Source organism: Pteropus vampyrus, unplaced genomic scaffold (genome assembly GCF_000151845.1).
Source record: "Pteropus vampyrus isolate Shadow unplaced genomic scaffold, Pvam_2.0 Scaffold87, whole genome shotgun sequence".
NCBI classification, from domain to species: domain Eukaryota; kingdom Metazoa; phylum Chordata; class Mammalia; order Chiroptera; family Pteropodidae; genus Pteropus; species Pteropus vampyrus.
The window spans coordinates 4,216,732-4,237,334 of NW_011888868.1; positions in this window are offsets into that span (position 1 = coordinate 4,216,732).

Sequence of the window (20,603 nt, forward strand, 5' to 3'; positions counted from 1 at the left end):
CACTACAGCTGAGAACTGGATGTGGCTGCATATCTAGAGCACTACAGTTGGATGGAACCAGTGACAGTGAGCCGTGGAAGTGCTGCTCAGCTGCGATCATCACAACTCCCCACCTCTCATAGGCTATGTTGTTTCCAGTGGGTGGAGATGGCTGGCAGGAAAACATGTGCATAGAGCAAGTAAGATCTGTGCCCACCGTCTCATAGAGTGGCTACCCCCAGAGCTGTGTGTTAACACCACCCTTGCTGATATTTCCAAGGTCTGGTGGAATAAGCAACATTATGTCGGTACAGAGCCTACCGACGGGCTACCTGCAGGGTATCTCTGAGTCTGCAGGCACTAAGGCTGGCCCTACTTGCCTGCTGATTGGACTGGCCATTGCACCTGGGGACGTGCATATTTAGCTGGATGCATATTATCCACCTTACCCCAATTGCTTCATAATTGGTATCTCGTATATTACTGCTGGCACTGGCAGAAATGGGCAACATGTTGGTCCTACTCCATGACATTATTAATTTCAGGGGTGAGATCCATAGATGTAGAATTACATATAGAAGCTCTAGGCCAGTACACTCCATAGGCGTTGAAAGCTACGCGTCCAGCTATAACCCTTTTAATGGATAAAATCATGCAAATGTGAGAAGAAGTACTGCAAAACAACATAGCCCTTGACCTCCTAACTGCTGCCCAGGGCAGCAACTATGCCCTACTCCACGGAGAATGCTGCATCTACATTCCTAATCACGCCGACCAGGCAAAGGCAGCCCTCGAGGAAACGAATGCTGAGGTCCAAGCCATCCATGCCCTGGGTGAAGATCCCTTGACAACTTGGTGGAATTCCTTGGGGTCCTCCTGGTAGTGGACAGTAGCCATCTTAGCCCTTGTAGCCTGTAGTTTGGTAGTATTTTGTTGTTCTTTGTATTGTTGTTGTGGACTGTGGGCTCAAGGCAGTGCCCTCTGGGCCAGATCCTGCACCACGACCCTATAGTGGTGGAGTGTGGGTCCCAGGCCTGGCTGTGTTCCAGACTTGTGGCTAGGGATAGGACTCCAGATTTAGAATGTTACATTAATGCAGTAGGACACCTGTGCCTAACTTATGTAAGTAAGACTCAGCTTATTATATCATGCATGTGTGGCAGAATGTCATTATTGTTCTTTGACATATATAAAGCCCATGCAGTCCTCTAGAGAACAGAAGAAGAGAATCAGAAACAGAAGTGTGAGCTCTCCATAATAAAGTTGGTGCCTGCCATTTCATTCTCACGTCAGTTCCTCTGCGTTCTTTCAACTAGGTGTCTCACCATTGAAACCTTCCCTTCTTGATCAGCTTGGCACTGACACAAGCCTAGGAAATAGAGCTGACCAGATGGAGAAAAGAATTAGTGACATCAAAGATGAAAATTTGGAAATGGCACAGAAGGAAGAAGAGAAAAAATTGAGAGTGAAAAAATAAAATAAAATAACTACAAGAACTATTTGACAGCATAAAAAAAAAAGCAACAGAAGAATAACAGGTATACCAGAAGGAGAAGAGAGGGAGAAGGGAACAAAGAACATATTCAAACAAATAGCCAATGAGAATTTCTCAAACCTAAGGAAACAACTGTATCTTTACATCCAAGAAGCAAATAGAACGCCCAATTATCTTAAGCCAAGAACGTCTTCTCCAAAATACATTATATTAAAATTGTCAAAAATTAATGACAACAATAAAATTCTCAAGGCAGCCAAGGCAAAGAAAACAGTAACCTATAACGGAAAACCAAAAAAAAAAAACACATTATCATTGGACTCCTCAGCCCAAAACTTATAAGCTAGGAGTGAGTGGAGGCAAAAATCCAAACTATTAAAAGAAATAATGAGCCAAGAACAATATAACCAACAAAGTTCTTCTTTAGGTATGAAGGAGAAATAAAGACATTTCAGACATACAAATGCTGAGGGAATTTTCCACTACAATACCTAAATTATACGAAATACTGAAAGGGGTTATTCTACCTGAAATAAAAGGACAAAAAATTATGTAAATATATATAAGATGACCAACAGGCAGACAGAAGCAGAAAAGTACAACCCTTACTAAGAACAGGGTATTGAAACCTTAAATATTATATAATGGTTAAAGATTAAAAAAAAAATTAAAAAGATAAGACAACAGCTACTGCCAAGCAGAAATGAACACACAGCATAAAGAAGAATAATTTGAGACACCAGGAAGGAAAAGAAAACAGGAATAAGGTCTGAATTTACAAAGGGAAATAAAGATAAGACACATGCAGAAGAAAAAGGTCTACTGTATATATGAGACTTTCTTCTACATAAACTTAAAGGTGACCACACACAAACACCAAAAATTCAGAAGCGAGACATATAACACAACAAAAGAGGAAACACAGAAAAAAAAAATAGAATGCCACCAAAAATGAGAGACAGAAACACAAAAACAAAGAAACAACGGAGACACTGAGCTACCAGAAAACAAAAGATAAAATGGCTATAAAACACTTTATATTTCAATAAGCACTTTAAATGTAAATGAACTTAACTGACCAATAAAAAAGCACAGAGTAGCGGATGGGATCAAAAAACAAAACCCAACCATATGGTACCTTCAAGAGACACATCTCAGCTGCAAAGACAAATTAGACTCAAAGTGAAAGGGCAGAAAATGATAATCTAAGTAAATGACATCTAGAGAAAGTCACATGTAACTGTACTTATATCTGACAAAATAGACTTCACGATAAATAACATAATGAGAAACAACGATGGACAATTCATAATGGTAAAAGTTACAATACATCAAGATGATGTAACACTTGTGAATAGTTATACTCTCAATCAGAGAGCACCAAAATATATGAAGAAACTAATAAAAGTACTAAAGGGGAAACTGCCAAAGCACAATTGTAATAGAGAACCAAAATACCTCACTGTCAGCTATGAATAGATCATCCAAACCAAAAATCAATAGGAAATATCATCCTTAAATGACACATTAGACCAATTGGACATAATTGACATTTACAGAGCATTAGATCTCAAAACATCAGATTATACATTCTTCTCTAGTGGAACAGTCTTGAAGATGGACCATATGATGGGACACAAAACTAGCCTCAACAAATTAGAAGATTGAAGCATATTATCTGACCAGAATGCTGTGAAACTGGAGATCAAATGTAAAAAGCAAGCAGAAAATATTATAAATTCATGGAGATTAAATGACATAAGCTACTAAAGAAAGATTGGGTCATAGAAGAAATAAAGAAGAGATCAAGAGATCACAAAAACAAATAAAAATGAAAATACAATTTATCAAAACATTTGTGACACAGCAAAAGTGATAACGAAAGGAAAGTTCATATCATTACAAGACTATCTCAAGAAATGAGAGAGAGCCAAAATAAACAACCTAACCTCACATTTTAAAAAACTAAAAGAAAAAATGAATTCCAAAGTCAGTAGAAGAAAAGAAATAATAAAATTGGAGTAGAATTAAATTAAATTGAGAATAAGACAATAGAAAAATTTACAAAGAGCTAGTTCTTTGAGAAGATTAATAAAATTTACACATCCTTAGCTAGATACACTAAGGAAAAAAGATAAAGGACACAAATAAACAAAATCAGAAATGAAAGAGGAGATGTTATGACAAATACCACTGAAATATAAAGGATCATATAAGAATACTGTGAAAAATCTATGCCACCAAATTTTATAACCTAGAAGAAATGGACAAGTTCTCAGAAATATACAAATTCTCTAGACCTAATAATGAAGAACTTGAAAATCTAAATAGACCTATCAACAGTAAGGAAATTGAAACAATCACCAAATATCTCCCCAAAAGTAAAAATCCAAGACCAGATAGCTTCACCAGTGAATTATATCAAATATTCAAAAAAGATTTAATACCTGTTTTTAAACTTTTCCAAAAAATTGAAGAAGAGGCACTACTTCTTAACTCATTTTATGAGGTCAACAATAGCATGATGCCAAAACCTGATAAAGATAACACACAAAAAGAAAACTATAGACTAATATCTATCATGAGCACAGATGCAAAAATCCTAAATAAAATGCTTGCATATTGAATACAACAATGCATTAAAAAGATTATACGCCATGATCAAGTGGACTTCATCTCAGGAGCACAGGGACAGTTTAACATATGCAACTCAATCAATGTGATACACTACATAAACAAAATAAAAGATAAAAATCATATGATCATATTAATTGCTGAAGAAAAATCATCTGACAAAATATAGCATACATTTATGATTTAAACACTTAATAAAATGGGTATAGAAGGAAAATATCTCAACATAATAGAAGCCATAGATGATAAACTCTCAGCTAAAACATACTTAATGGAGAAAAACTAAAAACCATCCTTCTGAGACAAGCACAATACAAGGCTGTCTGCTGTCAACACTATTATTCAAAATAGTATTGGAAGTCTTAGCTAGAGCATTCAGGCAAGAGAAATAAATAAAAGGCATCCGAATAGGAAACAAAGATTTCAAACTCGCACTATTTGCATATGACATGATTCTCTATATAGAAAACCCTAAAGACTCTACTAAAATAATAATAGAATAAACAAATATAGTAAAGTTTTGGGATATAAAATCAATGTACAAAAACCCATAGCATTCCTATACATTAACAATAAATTTTCAGAAAAAGAAAAAAGAAATATTTTTTGCAATTGCAACCAAAATAATAAAATACCCAGGAATAAACCTAACAAAGTATGTGAAGGATCTATATGCTGAAAACTACAAGTCATTATTAAAATAAATTAAAAAAGACAAATAAATGGAAAGATATTCTGCATCCAAGGATTGGAAGAATCAACGTAGTTAAAATGACCTTATTACCTAAAGCATTATACAGATTTAATGCAATCCCCATCGAAAGCCTTTCGGCATTTTTTAAAGAAATAGAACAAAAAATCATCAGATATTTATGAAATCACAAAAGATCCCAAATAGCCAAAGCAATCCTGAAAAACAAAGAATAAGCCCAGAGGTATCACTCTTCCTGACTTCAAATATAGTACAAAGCAACAATAATCAAAACAGCATTGTGTCGCCAAATAACAGAGACACAGACCAATGAAACAGAACTGAGAGTACACAATTAAATCCCTGTATGTATGGGCAAATAATTGTTGACAAAGGAAGCAAAACCAGACAACAAAGAAAAGAAAGTTTCTTCAATAAATGGTGTTGGAAAAATTGAGAAGCCGCATACAATACAATGAAAGTAGATTCTTATCTATCACTGTACACCAAAATTAACTCAAAATGTATTAAAGAACTAAATATAAGACCTGAAACAATAAGTTACATGGAAGAAAACATGGGAACTAAACTCAAGGACCTTGGACTTAAAGAAGATCTTATGAATTTGACCTTAAAGGCAAGTAAAAGCAAAAATAAATGAGTGGGATTATATCTAGCTAAAAAGCTTCTGCTCAGCAAAAGAAACTATCAACAAGGCAAAGAGCCAACTGTCCAAATGGAAGAAGATATTTCCAAACAATGCCTTTGATAAGAGGCTAATGTCCAAAATATACATAAAACTTCTACAACTCAACAATAAAAAAACCCAAACAATCCAATTAAAAAATGAGCAGAGGACTTTAATTGCCACTTCTCCAAAAACAAACAAACAAACAAACAAACAAACAACAGACAGATGAAAAAAATAAAAGTGTTCAACATCACCAACTGTTAGGGAAATACAAATTATAACCACAATGAAATGTCATCTTACATCTATTAGAATGGCTATCATCAACAGGACAAATAATAAGTATTGGAGAGATTATGGGATAAAAGGAACCCTCATACACTGCTGGTGGGAATGTAAATTGGTACAACCACTATAGAAAACAGTATAGAGTTTCCTCAAAAACTGAATAGAATTACTACATGACTCAGCAATCTCTCTCCTAGTATTTATCCCCGAAAACTTTAAAACATTTAATAGTAAAAGTATATGCACCTCAGTGTTCATAGCAACATTGTTCATAGTTGTCAAAGCATGAAAACAACTGGTGTCCTTTGATAAATGATTGGATAAAGAAGATGTGGTACATATATACAGTGGAATATTACTCAGCCTTAAGAAAAGATGAAATACTGCCATTTGGGACAACATAGATAGATCTTGAGATTATCATGCTAAGTGAAATAAGTCAGACATAAAAAGTTGAGAACCATATGATTTCACTCATATGTGGGATATAAAACTAAAAGAAACAAACTTGACAAACAGTTAGAGACACATGGACACAAACAGTGGATTAGTGGTTAGGGGTAAAGGGGGTCAAATTTTTGGTGGTAGAAGGAAATTTAACTTTGGGTAGTGAACACACAATGCAATATACATATGATATATTATTGAATTATACACTTGAAACCTTTTTGATTTTATTGATCAATGTCACTGCAATAATTTTAATAAAAATAACTAAATAAAAATAAATTAATTAGTTAAAGTATATTTAAAAAAGAAAAATAAATGGAGACCAGAAAAACAATAGAAAATATTACCAAAACTCAAACTGTTTTTTGAAAAGAAGCAAAATTGACCAACATTTTCCTAGGCTAATTAGAAAAAAGAAAAAAAAAAAAGAGAGAAAGAAAGTGAAGACTCAAACATAATCAGAAATAAAAGAAAAAAACATTTCAGCTGTTAACACAGAACTATGTAGAATCATGAGTCAACCATGAGCAATTATATGTCAGAGAATTGGATAATCTAGAAATGGTTAAATTTCTAGAGACACATATGTTAACAAGACAAACTCATGAAGAAGCAGGAAATATAAACAGGCAAATATTGAGTAAAAAGACTAAATTAGTAGTTTAAAACCTCCCAAAAAAGAAAAACCCTTAACCAGATGGTTTTATTGGTGAGTTCCACCAAACATTTAAAAGATAATTAAGCTGAATTTCCTCAAACTTTTCTAAAACTTGAAGGACAGATCACTTCAAAACTCATTTTATGAGGCCAGGATTATCCTGGTTTTAAAGCCAAATAAAGACATTACAAGAAAACTATAAACCAATATTACTGACATATATGTAATATTCCCAACCAAATAATAGTAAACTAAACTCGACAGCATATTAAATGGATTATACATCATGATCAAGTGGAATGTATCCTCGTGGTACAAAAATAGACTAACATATGAAAATCAGTAAATGTGCTATGCCACATTAAAAAATTATAGATAAAAATATGGTTATCTCAATAAATGCATCAAAAGTATTTTATAAAATACAGTTTTTAATTATAAAAATTCTCAAAAATAAAAATTCTCAAAAACTGATATACCTCAACATAAAAAAGTTTATATACAACAACCCTACATCTAATATAATACTCAGAAGTGAAAGTTTGAAAGCTTTTCTCTAAAGTCAGAAACAAAATCAAGATGATCATTTTCACAGCTCTTATTTAACATAGTAGTGGAAGTACTGGCTATAGAGCAATAGAAAAGATAAATAAATAAAAGTCATCTTAGTCCAAAAAGAAGAATTAAAATTGTATTTATAGATGACATGATCACACACACACACACACACACACATATATATATATAATATATACATATATATACACACACACACACACACATATATATATATATGTGTGTGTGTGTATATATATATACACACACATATATATACACACACACACACACATATATATATATATACACACACATATATATGTATATACACACACATATATATGTATATATGTGTGTGCGTGTATCAACAAATCAGTAGAAATTAATCAACAAATTTAGCAGAGTTGCTGCATAAAATATTAACATACAGGAATCAGTTATTTTTATATACCAACAAAAAATTATCTGAAAAAAGTCCATTTATAATAACATCAAAATCAATAAAATATCTTTAAATATATTTAACCAAGATTGAAAGATCTGTACATTAAACTATAAGACTTTGTTGAAAGAAATTGAAAAAGACACAAACAATTGATATCTTGTGTTAATTGGTCAGAACTATCACAGTTAAAATGACCATACTACGAAAAGCCATATATAGATTCAATGAAACCCCTATCAAATTTCCAATGAGATTTTTCACAACAAATAGGAAAAAAAAACCCTTAAAATTTGTATGGAGCCACACAAAAATATAGAGCCACACAAATTTCCAATGAGATTTTCCACAACAAATAGAAAAAAAAAAAAAAAACCTTAAAATTTGTATGGAGCCACGTGAAAATTTCCTTCTACCACCAAAAATTTGACCCCCTTTACCCTTAACCACTAATCCACTGTTTGTGTCCATGTGTCTCTAATTGTTTGTCAAGTCTGTTTCTTTTAGTTTTATATCCCACATATGAGTGAAATCATATGGTTCTCAACAAATATACACAAACCAAATAGTCAAAGCAATTTGGAGAAAGAAAAACAAAGCTAGAGGCGTCACATTTCTTGATTTCAAACTATACTACTTTAGTAATTTAAACAGTATGATATTGACATAAAAATAGATACCTAGACCAATGGAACAAAGTGGAGAGCCCAGAAAGAAACCTCTGCCTATATGGTCAACTAATATTTGACAAGGGAGTCAAAACTGCTCAATAAGGAAAGAATAATCTTTTCAAGAAATGATATAGGTAAAATTGGATAAACACATGCAGAAAATGAAATTGGATTTCTATCTTACATCATTCACAAAACATTAATTCAAAATTAATTAAAGATTTAAATCTAAGGCCTGAAACTGTGAAAGTCCTAGAGAAAACATAAGGTAAAATCTTCTGGACATTAGTCTTGGCAACAATTTTCTAAATATGACAACTAAACTGTGAGCGATAAAAGCAAATGACAACAGAATGGGATTGCATCAAACTAAAAAACTTCTGTGCAGGAAAAGAAACAATCGACAACATCAAAAGGCAACTCTTGGAATAGGAGAAAATATCTGCAAAACATATATCTGATATGAAGTTAATGTCCAAAATATATAAAGAACTCACGCAACCCAATAACAAAGAGCAATCCATTTAAAAAATAGACAGAGTAATTGAATAGACATTTTCCCAAGAAGACATACAAATAAATGCTACAGGCACATGGAAAGATGCTCAAAATTGCTAATCATCAGAGAAATGCAAATTGAAATTACATGCAATATCACCTTATATCTGTTAGAAGGGCTATAATAAAAATGACAAGAGATGAGTTTTGGTAAAGATGTGGAGAAATAGGAACCCTTATAAACTATTGGAGGGAATGTAAATTATTTCAGCCCCTTGAGAAAATAGTAAAGAGTTTTCTCAAAATTTAAAAATATAACTATCAAATGATCCAGCAATCCTATTTCTAGGTAAATATTAAAAGAAAATAAAAGTGGAATATTGAAAAGATACCTGCACTCCCATGTTCAATGTAGCATTAAAGTGTCTGTCAAAGGATGAATAAAATCAAGAAGATTGGTATATTATTCAGCCTTGAGGGTAAAAAAGGAAATTCTATTATTTGTGACAACATGAATGGAATTTGAGTACACTATGCTAAGTAAGATAAGTCAGATGAAGAAATACAAACATTGTATATTATCGCATGGGTAGAATGAGAAAAAAAAGTTGCACTTGTAGAAACAGAGGGTGAAATTGTGGTTGCCAGAAGGTGGGAGGGGAGAGGGTGGGAGAACTAAGAAGATGTTGGTCAAAGAATACAAATCCACAGTAAGAAGATGTATATATTCGGGGGTAGGGGTGCCTACTGTATAGTATTGTGATTATTATTAATATTACTTTATTATATACTTAAAAGCTGCTAAGAGATCTTAAATGTTCTTCACCACAAAAAATAAATGATAATGATCTGAATTCATGAATGAGTTATCTCATGCTACAGTGGTGATTTTTTGCAATATATGTATATCAAATAAACATGTACATCTTAAACTTGCATGATGTTTTATGCCAATTATATTTTAATTAAAAAAGTACTTTGTGAAATTACTAATTCTTTTGAGAACTAGAAAATTACAGAATGTATAATTTAAAGGAACATGTCTATATAAGTTTCATAGCTGATATTCAGAAATCATCATCTAAGTCATTCAAACTAAGTACACATTTTTTATAATAAATAATTCCCCCCAAATCACTTTTATCCTTCATCCTGTTGCCTATTAATATTTTCTACAAACCTTTTCCTCCTATGTATAATAATTATTTCTTCTTGTAATATCCTCAAAAAAATAGAATATGAACATAAGCATCTCCTCATTATAAGTGAAATAGATGTATGAATCCAAAAATTAGATTAATGTTATGAATGATAAGAAAAATTAAGAGAGATGAGAGAAATCACTGCTTTAGATGACTTAAGTAATTCTACTTAAGCACATAAAGAAGAGAATGATGCTGGGAAGTTTTTGTTTTTCATTCTGTAAATTAAAAAAAAAAATCACAATAAATCAGAGTCAAACTAAAAGCTATACATTATTGTTCACCTTTCTTGCATGATCTATATGTAATACACAATTTCTTACCTAAAAGATATATCAAGCCCTAGGGAGAGCAAACATTAAAGAAAACAATATTTATTTATCTTTACCATTGCAATTTGGATTTGAACAAATTCCAGAATTACTTTCTTCACTGACAGTGAAGGTGTAGTAAGGTAACTATAGAATATCTTGATAAGAAATTAAATCAAAGTTGCTGTTTTTTTCTTTTGAGACAAAAATATGTTCAGCTTTAGTTCTTATCCTAGTGATAAAAAATTTCTTTTGTTTGAAAATAATACTGCTCTCCAGATATCAGATTATTCTTAAACCTATTTCTTTATACCACTTAGCAGAAGATTCACCTGCCACCATCAAGTAATATCCATTACATGGATTTCAACCAATTACGTTCAATAAGAGTAACACTATAAATCCACTGAAACCAATATGAGCCAAGTGTCTACACAAAGAAGTCTGATCAGTGCAAGTTAGGGAGAGTCCAGAACATGTTCTTTAGGGAGTGTTGACTATTGCAACCTAGGATATTAAGAGCAGAAAGAAACGACACAGAGGACTAGGACCAAAAGAAAACTTGTCCAGAATAAGAGCCTCTACAAAGAATGTAGCAAGGATAACACCTCCTTCCTCTTCATTTTTAATCAAATTTAAACTCCTTAGTATGACAAATAAGCCCTTCATTATCTACTTTCCTCTTGATCTTCAACTCCTATTAAAAATTCAGAAACTAATTCTAAACACACTTTCACAAATTCATAGCAATAGTTGATGCTTCATTCAACTACCCTCATATTCTGGACTTCCTAATTCTTATTCATTTTTCAAAATTCAGTTCAGGTATTATTATTCTAAGAAATCCTGCCTGATTGTCTCATAATTTTTTGTAGTTGTTTTAGCATTCAATATGTAATATGCTAATAATCTAATTACTTGTATTAAAGAAAACATATGGAAAGCTGACCTTTACATAGTAGCAGAGTCCCTTTTTTCTGACATTGTTGAAGCCTTCCTGAATTCCCTAACTCGTATCTTGATTGTGTCTAAGAAGTCAGTTTTTCCTTTATCAAATCAGTAGTCTGAGACTCATTGGGAATATCTTTCTCATAGCTAACTTCAGCCTCTATGTACCCTTGAAACCAAAGAGAAAAAAAAGAAAATTTTAGAATCAAATACAAAAATAAATAAATAAAAAGAAATCAAAATTCAAAGGCATAAACTCAATGGATTATCTAGTTCTTTTCTTCAATAAACAGAAACAAGTTATGAGTTAATCTGTCAGTGATACCAAGAAACAAGAAAACACAACTTGTTTATTCCATTCTCACAGCCATTTTCAATGATCTATTCTTGTAATTTATATTTAAGCTTCTTTCTTAAGAGTTTTTAAGAACTGATTGTATTTTTTCTAAAGAATATTTGAATACACAAACAATAATAGAACTATCTGTGAAGTGCCTAAAGTCTGCTACTGCTTTTTTTTTTTTTAATTTTTATTTTAAGGGAGATGAAATTGAACTATTAAAGGCTAAATCTACTATGTTGGAATTTGAATCATTTTTTAGGTTTTTTTTTCTTAAAAAAGAAAATCTGAATTTCTTAATTATCTTTATTTTTTTTAATTTAGGAAATTATGCATTAGTAACCATATATGTATCTCTCAAACTTGTTGTAAAAAGTGGATAAATAATTATGGGCTGTTTCAGTGTAAGATAAATTTACAATGGTATCAGATTCTCTCCCTTGGCCATGGGAAGACAATAAAATGTTTTAGTTAATTGGGGAATGGACAATCAGAAAGTATAAAATGGTCAAAATTAGCCAGTTAAGATTTTTAAAATACCTTACTAAAATCATTGAATGACTGCTGCTTTCCTTTGGTCCATGATGGATGGATCTTCTCAAAATCCCAATGGATGATGGATATTCCTGCTGGCATTTCTATTTCTGAGTATTTGTTAATTCCAAAACCAAGTTTTCTCCTCTAATTCTTTCCAGAATAATGTAGAGCAGGGGTAGAAAATTAAAGTGCTTGTAGGGCCAAACATGGATTTCATCTAATCTCTAGAAACCTGAAGTTGAGTTGTATCAATACCTAAGGTATATTATAACTTCCCACAATTATTCTTTTTTATTTTTAAAAATTACCCCACAAGAGAACAGTATTTTATCCTTAAATTTGATTTTTGTCAGAAATTTTTGAGTTATTATTGATAATTATAGATTGAGAAACAAAGAACACTAAGGTCTGATGGACAAATACTCGAGATAGAAAATTACAGGCACCTTCAACAACATCAGCTAAGTCAATAAAAATTATATATATTCTGAAGTTTCCTGTGCCAAATAGTTCAGCATGAGTGTTCTGTGTGTTTAGGTGGTGAAGACTGACAAAAATAAATAGAAGAATGGAAATTTGGATTAACATCCAATTTAAAAATAAATTTGTTTGTGTCAAAATATTAAAAGTAGTATGTGTGCATGTGTGCACACATGAGACAAGAAAAGCAGCAACTCAAGTAATTAATTATCCAATACTAAGAATCTTGTAAAATTAAAATCCAACACAGTGAACTAGATTTCATTTCAAACAATTTTTCTTTTTGAAAAAAATAGTTTGGGACCTGTTGATTTTTTACTAATCTCAACCAGTTCCTGGAGATCAGTAAAGCAAATAAAAACTCTTCACTAAATTGCTTTCTATCTTCAGAAGTTACCTATCATTCTTTAAATTACAGTTTAAATGTCATTTGTTCTTCATATTTTTCTTAACATCTACAATTCTCTTTGCAAATTGAATTGCTTGCACATTTGTATTTCAAAACTATTTATTGACTAGTGATATTGCTGCATTTACAATGTCATTAGAGTGTTATTTCTTATCTAATTTCACAGCACAACAACTCAAGTTGGTTTATTTCTTTATCCATTTCACTGTGTAGATGGAAGAAAAAAAACACTAACACAAATAGAAAAAAAAAGATAGAAAAAGAAAGGAATAAATGAATTAAAAAAAGAAAGTAGGGGAGGAGACATTAGGAAAAAAAATATTTTAAATAGGGCTTAGATGTTGTTGTATTGCCATGTTATCAGTTAAAAGAATTTGATTCATGAATTTGTGTTTTTTCTCCTTCTCTAACAGAAATATACTAAGCAGAGAAGACCAAAAAAAATCTTATGTTAAAAAAAGAAAAAAAAATTAAAATTATTCCTGGTGGTCACACCATTCTCTTATCATATATAGAGATAATCTCAAGAATAAAATTACCTTAAGCTTGTGGATTAAATTTTCCTAACGAAGAAAGAATATTTATGTAGCAAATGCCTAAGAAACTTGGTCTGATGAAGTAGAATTTTCTAAATATCATTTCTAAAAGGATTTGTTCATTATATTTTTATTTATTCTTTCCTTAACTATAGTTATTGTCCTCATTTTACACGTAATGCAGCTGAAGCTCATGAAATATAAAGCATGTCTAATATCACTACTGATAAATGTAGGAGCTGTGATTTCAACCCAGGTCACTTGATTCTGCAGTACTAATTCTTCACCATTAGTACTACATAATAAGCATTCAAAATGTTGAATATTTATTATCACTGTTTTATATGTGAGGGCATTAAAAAGTAGAGATTGATTGATTCACCCAAACTCTCAGAACTGAAATGTACTGGAATGAGCATCGAAATCAATTCCAGGATCTTCCTATGCTACTACACAGCTTTCAAACATGGAGAATGCTTATAAGACAGTTGCTACCTAAAAATCATGGAAAGTTTGAAACACCCTGACTATGACATAAGTATGTATAGTCTTTTGGGCATGCAGTTTTTTACATAGGTATCTCTAAAGGAAGCTATTTTAAAAAATAATAATAATAAATGTAACTAGACAGAAATTCTAGGGATAAAGACATTATATTCGATAGAGATTCAAAGTGTATGAAGCTCACTGGAACTTCCTGAGAACCTTGCCCCAGCCCTGCAAGGTATTGTTACCAAGCTGGCCTTGCCACTGAGTCTTCAAATGGACATTCCCTCATTCTATCAAGCCATCTGCTACGGGATGGTGGGAATATGCTAATACTAATGAATTCCATGAACAAGGCCCATTGTTCATTTTATTTGCTGTGAAATTAGTTTCTTCATCAGAAGCAATGCTGTGTGGAAAAATACGACAGTGGATAAGGCACTCTGTGAGCCAATGAATGGTAGTTTTGGCAACAACAGTGCATTTACAGAAGACAAATCTGTATCCAGAATAAGTATCTACGCTAGTAATGACAAAACTCTGTCTCCTCCATAAGGAAATCATCAAGGTAATCAACCTGCCATGAGATGACTGGTATATCCTAAGAAATAATGCCGTATTAGGGGTTCCGTTTCTGTTAGAGGCAGATGGGACATGCAGCAATGCCTCTAGTCAGGTTGGCTTTGGTGAATGGAAGTCTATGCTGCTGATTTGATGTATAACCTTCATCCCTACCTCCATAGACACTTTTTTCACAAGCCCACTAAATGACAACAGAGATAACTTGAAAAAGTAGCTGGCTGATATCCACATGATGGGATATCCTATCCACTCGATTATTAAAATTGTCCAATGTGATCACCCTTTGCTGAGCATCTACTTGGGACACAAGTATCTTTATTTTTCACTCATTTAGAGAGGTTTATTTACATACTTCTTCCCCATAATTCCCATCACCAATTTTCTAGTCATAATCCTTTGAAATCCTTGACCATCCAGCCAGACTGCCACAGCCATCAGTATATCATCATGCATGTGGCCATTTCCAATTTTAATCAAAGTGAATAACCAGTACATTGGTCGAAGTTCTGACCTCTGGGAGGATTTCCTTTAACCATTGTCCTTCAAGAATATTCTAGAAAAGGTCTGTAGTCCCTCTCAGATGGTTCATGTGTATTATGCAAAACCATCCATAAACCAGGCTTAATCTTTCTCTTGTTTACCATCCCACTCAAAATTAGCAGCTTTCTGGGTCAATCAGTAAATGGAACACAGTAACACACTCAAATGAGGAATATGTTACCTCAAAAATTCAAAGAGGCCCACTATGCATTGTGTCTTTTTTTGATTGTAGAAGGGGCCAGATGAAATAATTTATACTTAATCTTAAAAAATATATCTCCACATGCTGTACACCAACAGACTCCTAGAAATTTCAATGAAGTAGAAAACCCCTAATTTTTTTTCTCTCTCTTTTGACATGCTGATGTCTTCACAATAAGGCTAAAGAAGTTGATATTTCTTTTTCAGTGGGTCCAAACAGCATAATATCATCAATGTGATCAATTATGGAATGGAAAGGTGATCAAAATCTCTAAACAAAATTGTGACAGGAAGCTTAAGAATTAATATGCTCCCAAATGGATACCACAGGTGCATTGCTGGCTTTGCCATCTGAAAGCAAACCACTTCTGGTGGTTTTTATTAACAGGGATGGAAAAAAAAAAAAAAAGAAATTACCAGATCAATAACTGCATACCATACATCAGGGGATGTGTTACTTTGCTCAAGCAATGAAACAACATCTGGTATAGCAGCTACAATGGGAGTCACCGCCTAGATAAGTTTACTATATTCCACTATGACCCTCTAAGATGCTTCTGTTTTCTGCACAGGCCAAATGGGAGAATTGGATGATGATGTGGTAGGAATCACCACTCCTGCAGTTTTCAAGTCCTCAATGATGACATGAATGTTGCATTCTCTCCAGGAATGTGGTACTTCTTTTGTGTTTACAATTTTCTTCAGTAGTGGCAATTCTAGTGGCTTTCACATTGCCTTTTCCATCATAGTGGCCCTCACTCCAAAAATCAGGGAACCAATGTGAAGATTCTGTCAGCTGCTGATTCCTATCATAAGTTCCAAAACAGGAAATAACAACAGGATGGGGATGGGGACCCACTGGGCCCAAAGAAAATTGAATCTGAGTTACAACTCAACATTTATAAGCTTCAAGTCTGACTGATGGAATGAGAGGTATTATGGTGGAAAAAACTTTTAGAGCCAGGATTCATGGATCCAGGAATCAAAGGGTAGAAATGGAAGTGACACCACTCATTATTAACCCTAGTGACTCAATAGTGAAATTATTGCTTCCTGTCACCATGATCATATGCTCTGCTGGCCTAGAGGTCTTAGTTCCAAAAGACTGACACCCAGTCATGCTGGTCTCTTCATACCTCTAGAGAAAGAAGGAAAAAAAGAAAAAAGAATCCCAGTGTTTGTCTGGGACGGGTGATTCTGACTGCCCAAGAAAAATTGAACTTCTTCCCCACATGGGTAAAAAAAAAGTGTATCTGCAATAAAAAAGATCCTTTAGGCTGTCTCTTAGTATAACTGTACTCTGTGATTAAAGTCAATGTAAAACTAAAATAATCCATTCCAGGCATAGCTACTAATGACCTAGACACTTCGGAAATAAAGTTTTTGATCATCCACCAGGTAAAGAACCATTACTAGCTGAAGTACTTGTTAAGGAGAAGGAGAAGACAGAATGGGTAGTGAAAGAAGATAGTTCTAAGTGTCAGTTTCAACCATATATTTAACTACAGAAATAAGGGCTGTAATTGTCATAAGTTTTTCTTTTTTATTGTGTTATTAATATGTGTGTATATAAATTAAACTGTTTTTTTTACTCTCTCAAGCAATATAAGATGTATTGGCTTTATATCATAGTATTTTAAGTATTATTGACTTTATATCTCAGCATTTACGTTATAAGAAATCAAGGAGAAAAGTAATCATCCACAAGCTTTACATCCTATCTTGGAGAAAGAATTAGTGCAGTTTGGTTTAAGTAAACTATAGTTGTATCATGTTAGGCAGATGCATGACTTTGTTATAGTCTTTTTTTTTTTGAAGGTTAAATATGATTTAAGAAGATATGCATGGATATCGATTTGACAAGTAGACTTTGATGATTAATTTTATGCATCAATTTGACTGGGCTATGGCACATAGTTATATGATCAAACATTATTCTGGGTGTTTCTGTGAGAATGTTTTTGGATGAGATTAACATTTATTCAGTGGACTTTGAATAAAGATTAACCTTCATAATGTGTGTCGGCCTCATCCAATCACTTGAGGACCTGAATAGAACAAAAGACTGACTTACTACTAGCAAGAAGGAACTCTTTTGTAGAGTCTTCAGACTTGATCTGAAATAGTAGTCCTTTCCTATGACTCTAGCCTGACAGCTTTTGAACTTGAACTATGTTGGCTCTTTCTCATGTCTTTGGCCTGATGGCCTTTGAACTTGATTTTTAGCATCAGTTCTTTTCTGGGTCTCTAGCCTGCCAGCCCACCTTGCAGATTTTAGATTTGCCAGCCTCCATAATTGCATACGTTCCACCACCCCAACATGCACACATCTTACTGCTTCTCTTTCTCTAGAGAATCCTGACTAATACAGGCATCATGCCTTTCTAGGATTATCTCAGAAAGCTTCTTAAAGAAGGTATCAGATACACTAATTTTGAAAGCTGATAGAATATTATAAAGCTCTCTTCTGTGAGGAGATTCTTAAATAATATATTATTAATGAATTGAGATTAAAAAAATGAGTGCATTTGAGTTTTTAGTTTGGTTACAAAAACAACAAAACAATCAAATCACTTTGAGTTATTATAATGCTGTAGGTACCTACTACATTTTGGCCCCTTATTATGAATATATACTCATTTCATCAATATATTTGTTACGGTAACACCTGATGGATTTTCTATGGTACACATTTAGAGATATTGAAAAAACTCGACCTTCTGTCATTAACTATTCTAAACAATGTTTACCATTTTCTAATGCAAATGCTTTGTTCATGGAAGTAATGCTAACACCTATATTCTTACTAAATAGGTTAATATTGATGAATGTGGACTTTGAACTCCTGAAAAGGTAAATAGAATTCATCTTTAGCTATTTCCCAAAGATTTTTCCGTGATTTCTAAACATAGCCAGACCATTACAATCTGCATCTTGCCCAAATTAAATAATAATGTTCCTTCCCATATTTTCCTTCAGTTCAGCAATTACACATCTAAAGGAAAAGAAAGTCAAGAGTCAAAAACAAAATCAAACAATACTTCGATTCTGGACTACATTACATTTATATTATTATTTGTATTTATGGTATGTATGTTTTATAAAAACTTTATAGAAAATGTTCTTCAATAGTTTTATATTCTTTAAATTTATAGTAGAATTATTATAGAAGTTAAAGCCTATCAGAAATAGATTTAAATTTCAACTTTTACAATTGATGCTCTGCAAACTTAATTTAGTTTTTAATAATTTAATTATTAACTATCTATATTGATTACACCAATATTTCAGAGATTTAGTATTATTGAATAAGATACTATATGTAAAACAATAGCAATTTCTTCGTTACTTTCAAGAAGCAAATGCCAAGGATAGATTAGACATTTGAGGCTTGCTGGGGACAGGAGAGGATAGCAGTAGCTGATGAGAGCTTTCATATCCTGATGCAGTCATAAAATCTACATGAAGAGGAAAGAAAAAAGGATTCAATAGGAAGAATCTAGAACTGCAGCATAGTTCCTAGAAAAGTATAGTCAAGTAAGCAGAGAGTCCTTGAGCCAAAGATTCCTGCTGGACAAGTTTTTTGTTTCCTCAGAATGTGTCTTCATTAGTAACTATGTTTTGCTCATTCCCTGCTTAGAAGTAGAGTGGAAAGAATGGGCTTCATGTGAACATGGCAACAACTACTAGAGCTATCAATTAATTATGCTCCCCACAACAGGGAACCAAGCAGCTCATTTTCACAGCCACCACAGTAGTTTAGATTTTGGCACACAATTCATGCCAAATGCTGTTTTTAGACCTTTTCACATTTGCTCCACATTTTAGAAAGTAAATCAATCTTTCTTTTCCTCTTGCACATTGCTTTTCTTTCTCTTTGTATTCTTCACCTCTACTGGTCTTCATTTTTGTGTTAAACTCTGATGGTTTCCAATTGTACAGGTTCTAGAGAGAATACATTTTTGAATATATTTATTTTGAAATTCTTTTAATATTGCTGCTATATCTAATGATTACAAAATAGCAAAGAACTGCAGAGATTTCTCAGGAATTAAAAGTAAAATTATACTTTTCCTGAGGTCCTGCGTAATTCCACAAATTTATTTTACCTTTCCATATTGATCTTGTCTACCTGGTTGACTCTACCACTCCATGCCCTCATATCCACTAATGAATTCTAAAGCAACTGAGAAAAGAGAGCAAGAATTTCTCATGACTTCATATATCACAGAACTGCTGAACAGCCAAACATACTGGTTTGGATTCAGAAGGAAACAAAATAAAAGTTACATTATGTTAAAACACAGTACATTGACCTTGATCACTCTCAAAAAGGAACACTTTGAACAAATGATAAGGGTATAGTTTATCAAATTTGCCACTTTCACTCTGATTGTTACTAAATTTAAATTTTTAGCATTCTATTTTGCATTATCTTTTGCTGACCCTACTAATTTATGCCTCTTCTTCACCCATAATTGAACATCCTGTTCAATTATGTTTGGATTTGCCAGGTGGGATAGATTTAATACCCCTGCCAAGATATAACCTCTGTTTACAAATATATTTTTTCTCCTATCTCCAACTTTGGGTAGGAAATAATACTCTCTGTTTTTCCTGCACTTTTCTCTCACCTCCCATCTTGCACACATTCTTCTTATCTCATTCAGGCTCCATTAAATGAACAATTAGAAAGGGTCTTTTAAACTCTCTTCGATGAGATTAATAAAATGTCCATAAGACATGACAAGGAGGCTGAATAGTACAGCAGCGAAGAGTATAAATTTTCAGTTAGAAGAACCATATTTTAAATACTGGCCTCTTTATAAATTTGGTATGTAAACCCTAGGGAAGTCTTAATGTATTTGAAATACTCTGGCAAAATGGTAAAATAAAGCATCTAATGCAGAGGTTTGCTATGTGAATGAAATTGAAATATATTAATATATATTTTAGAATATATATACATATAATTC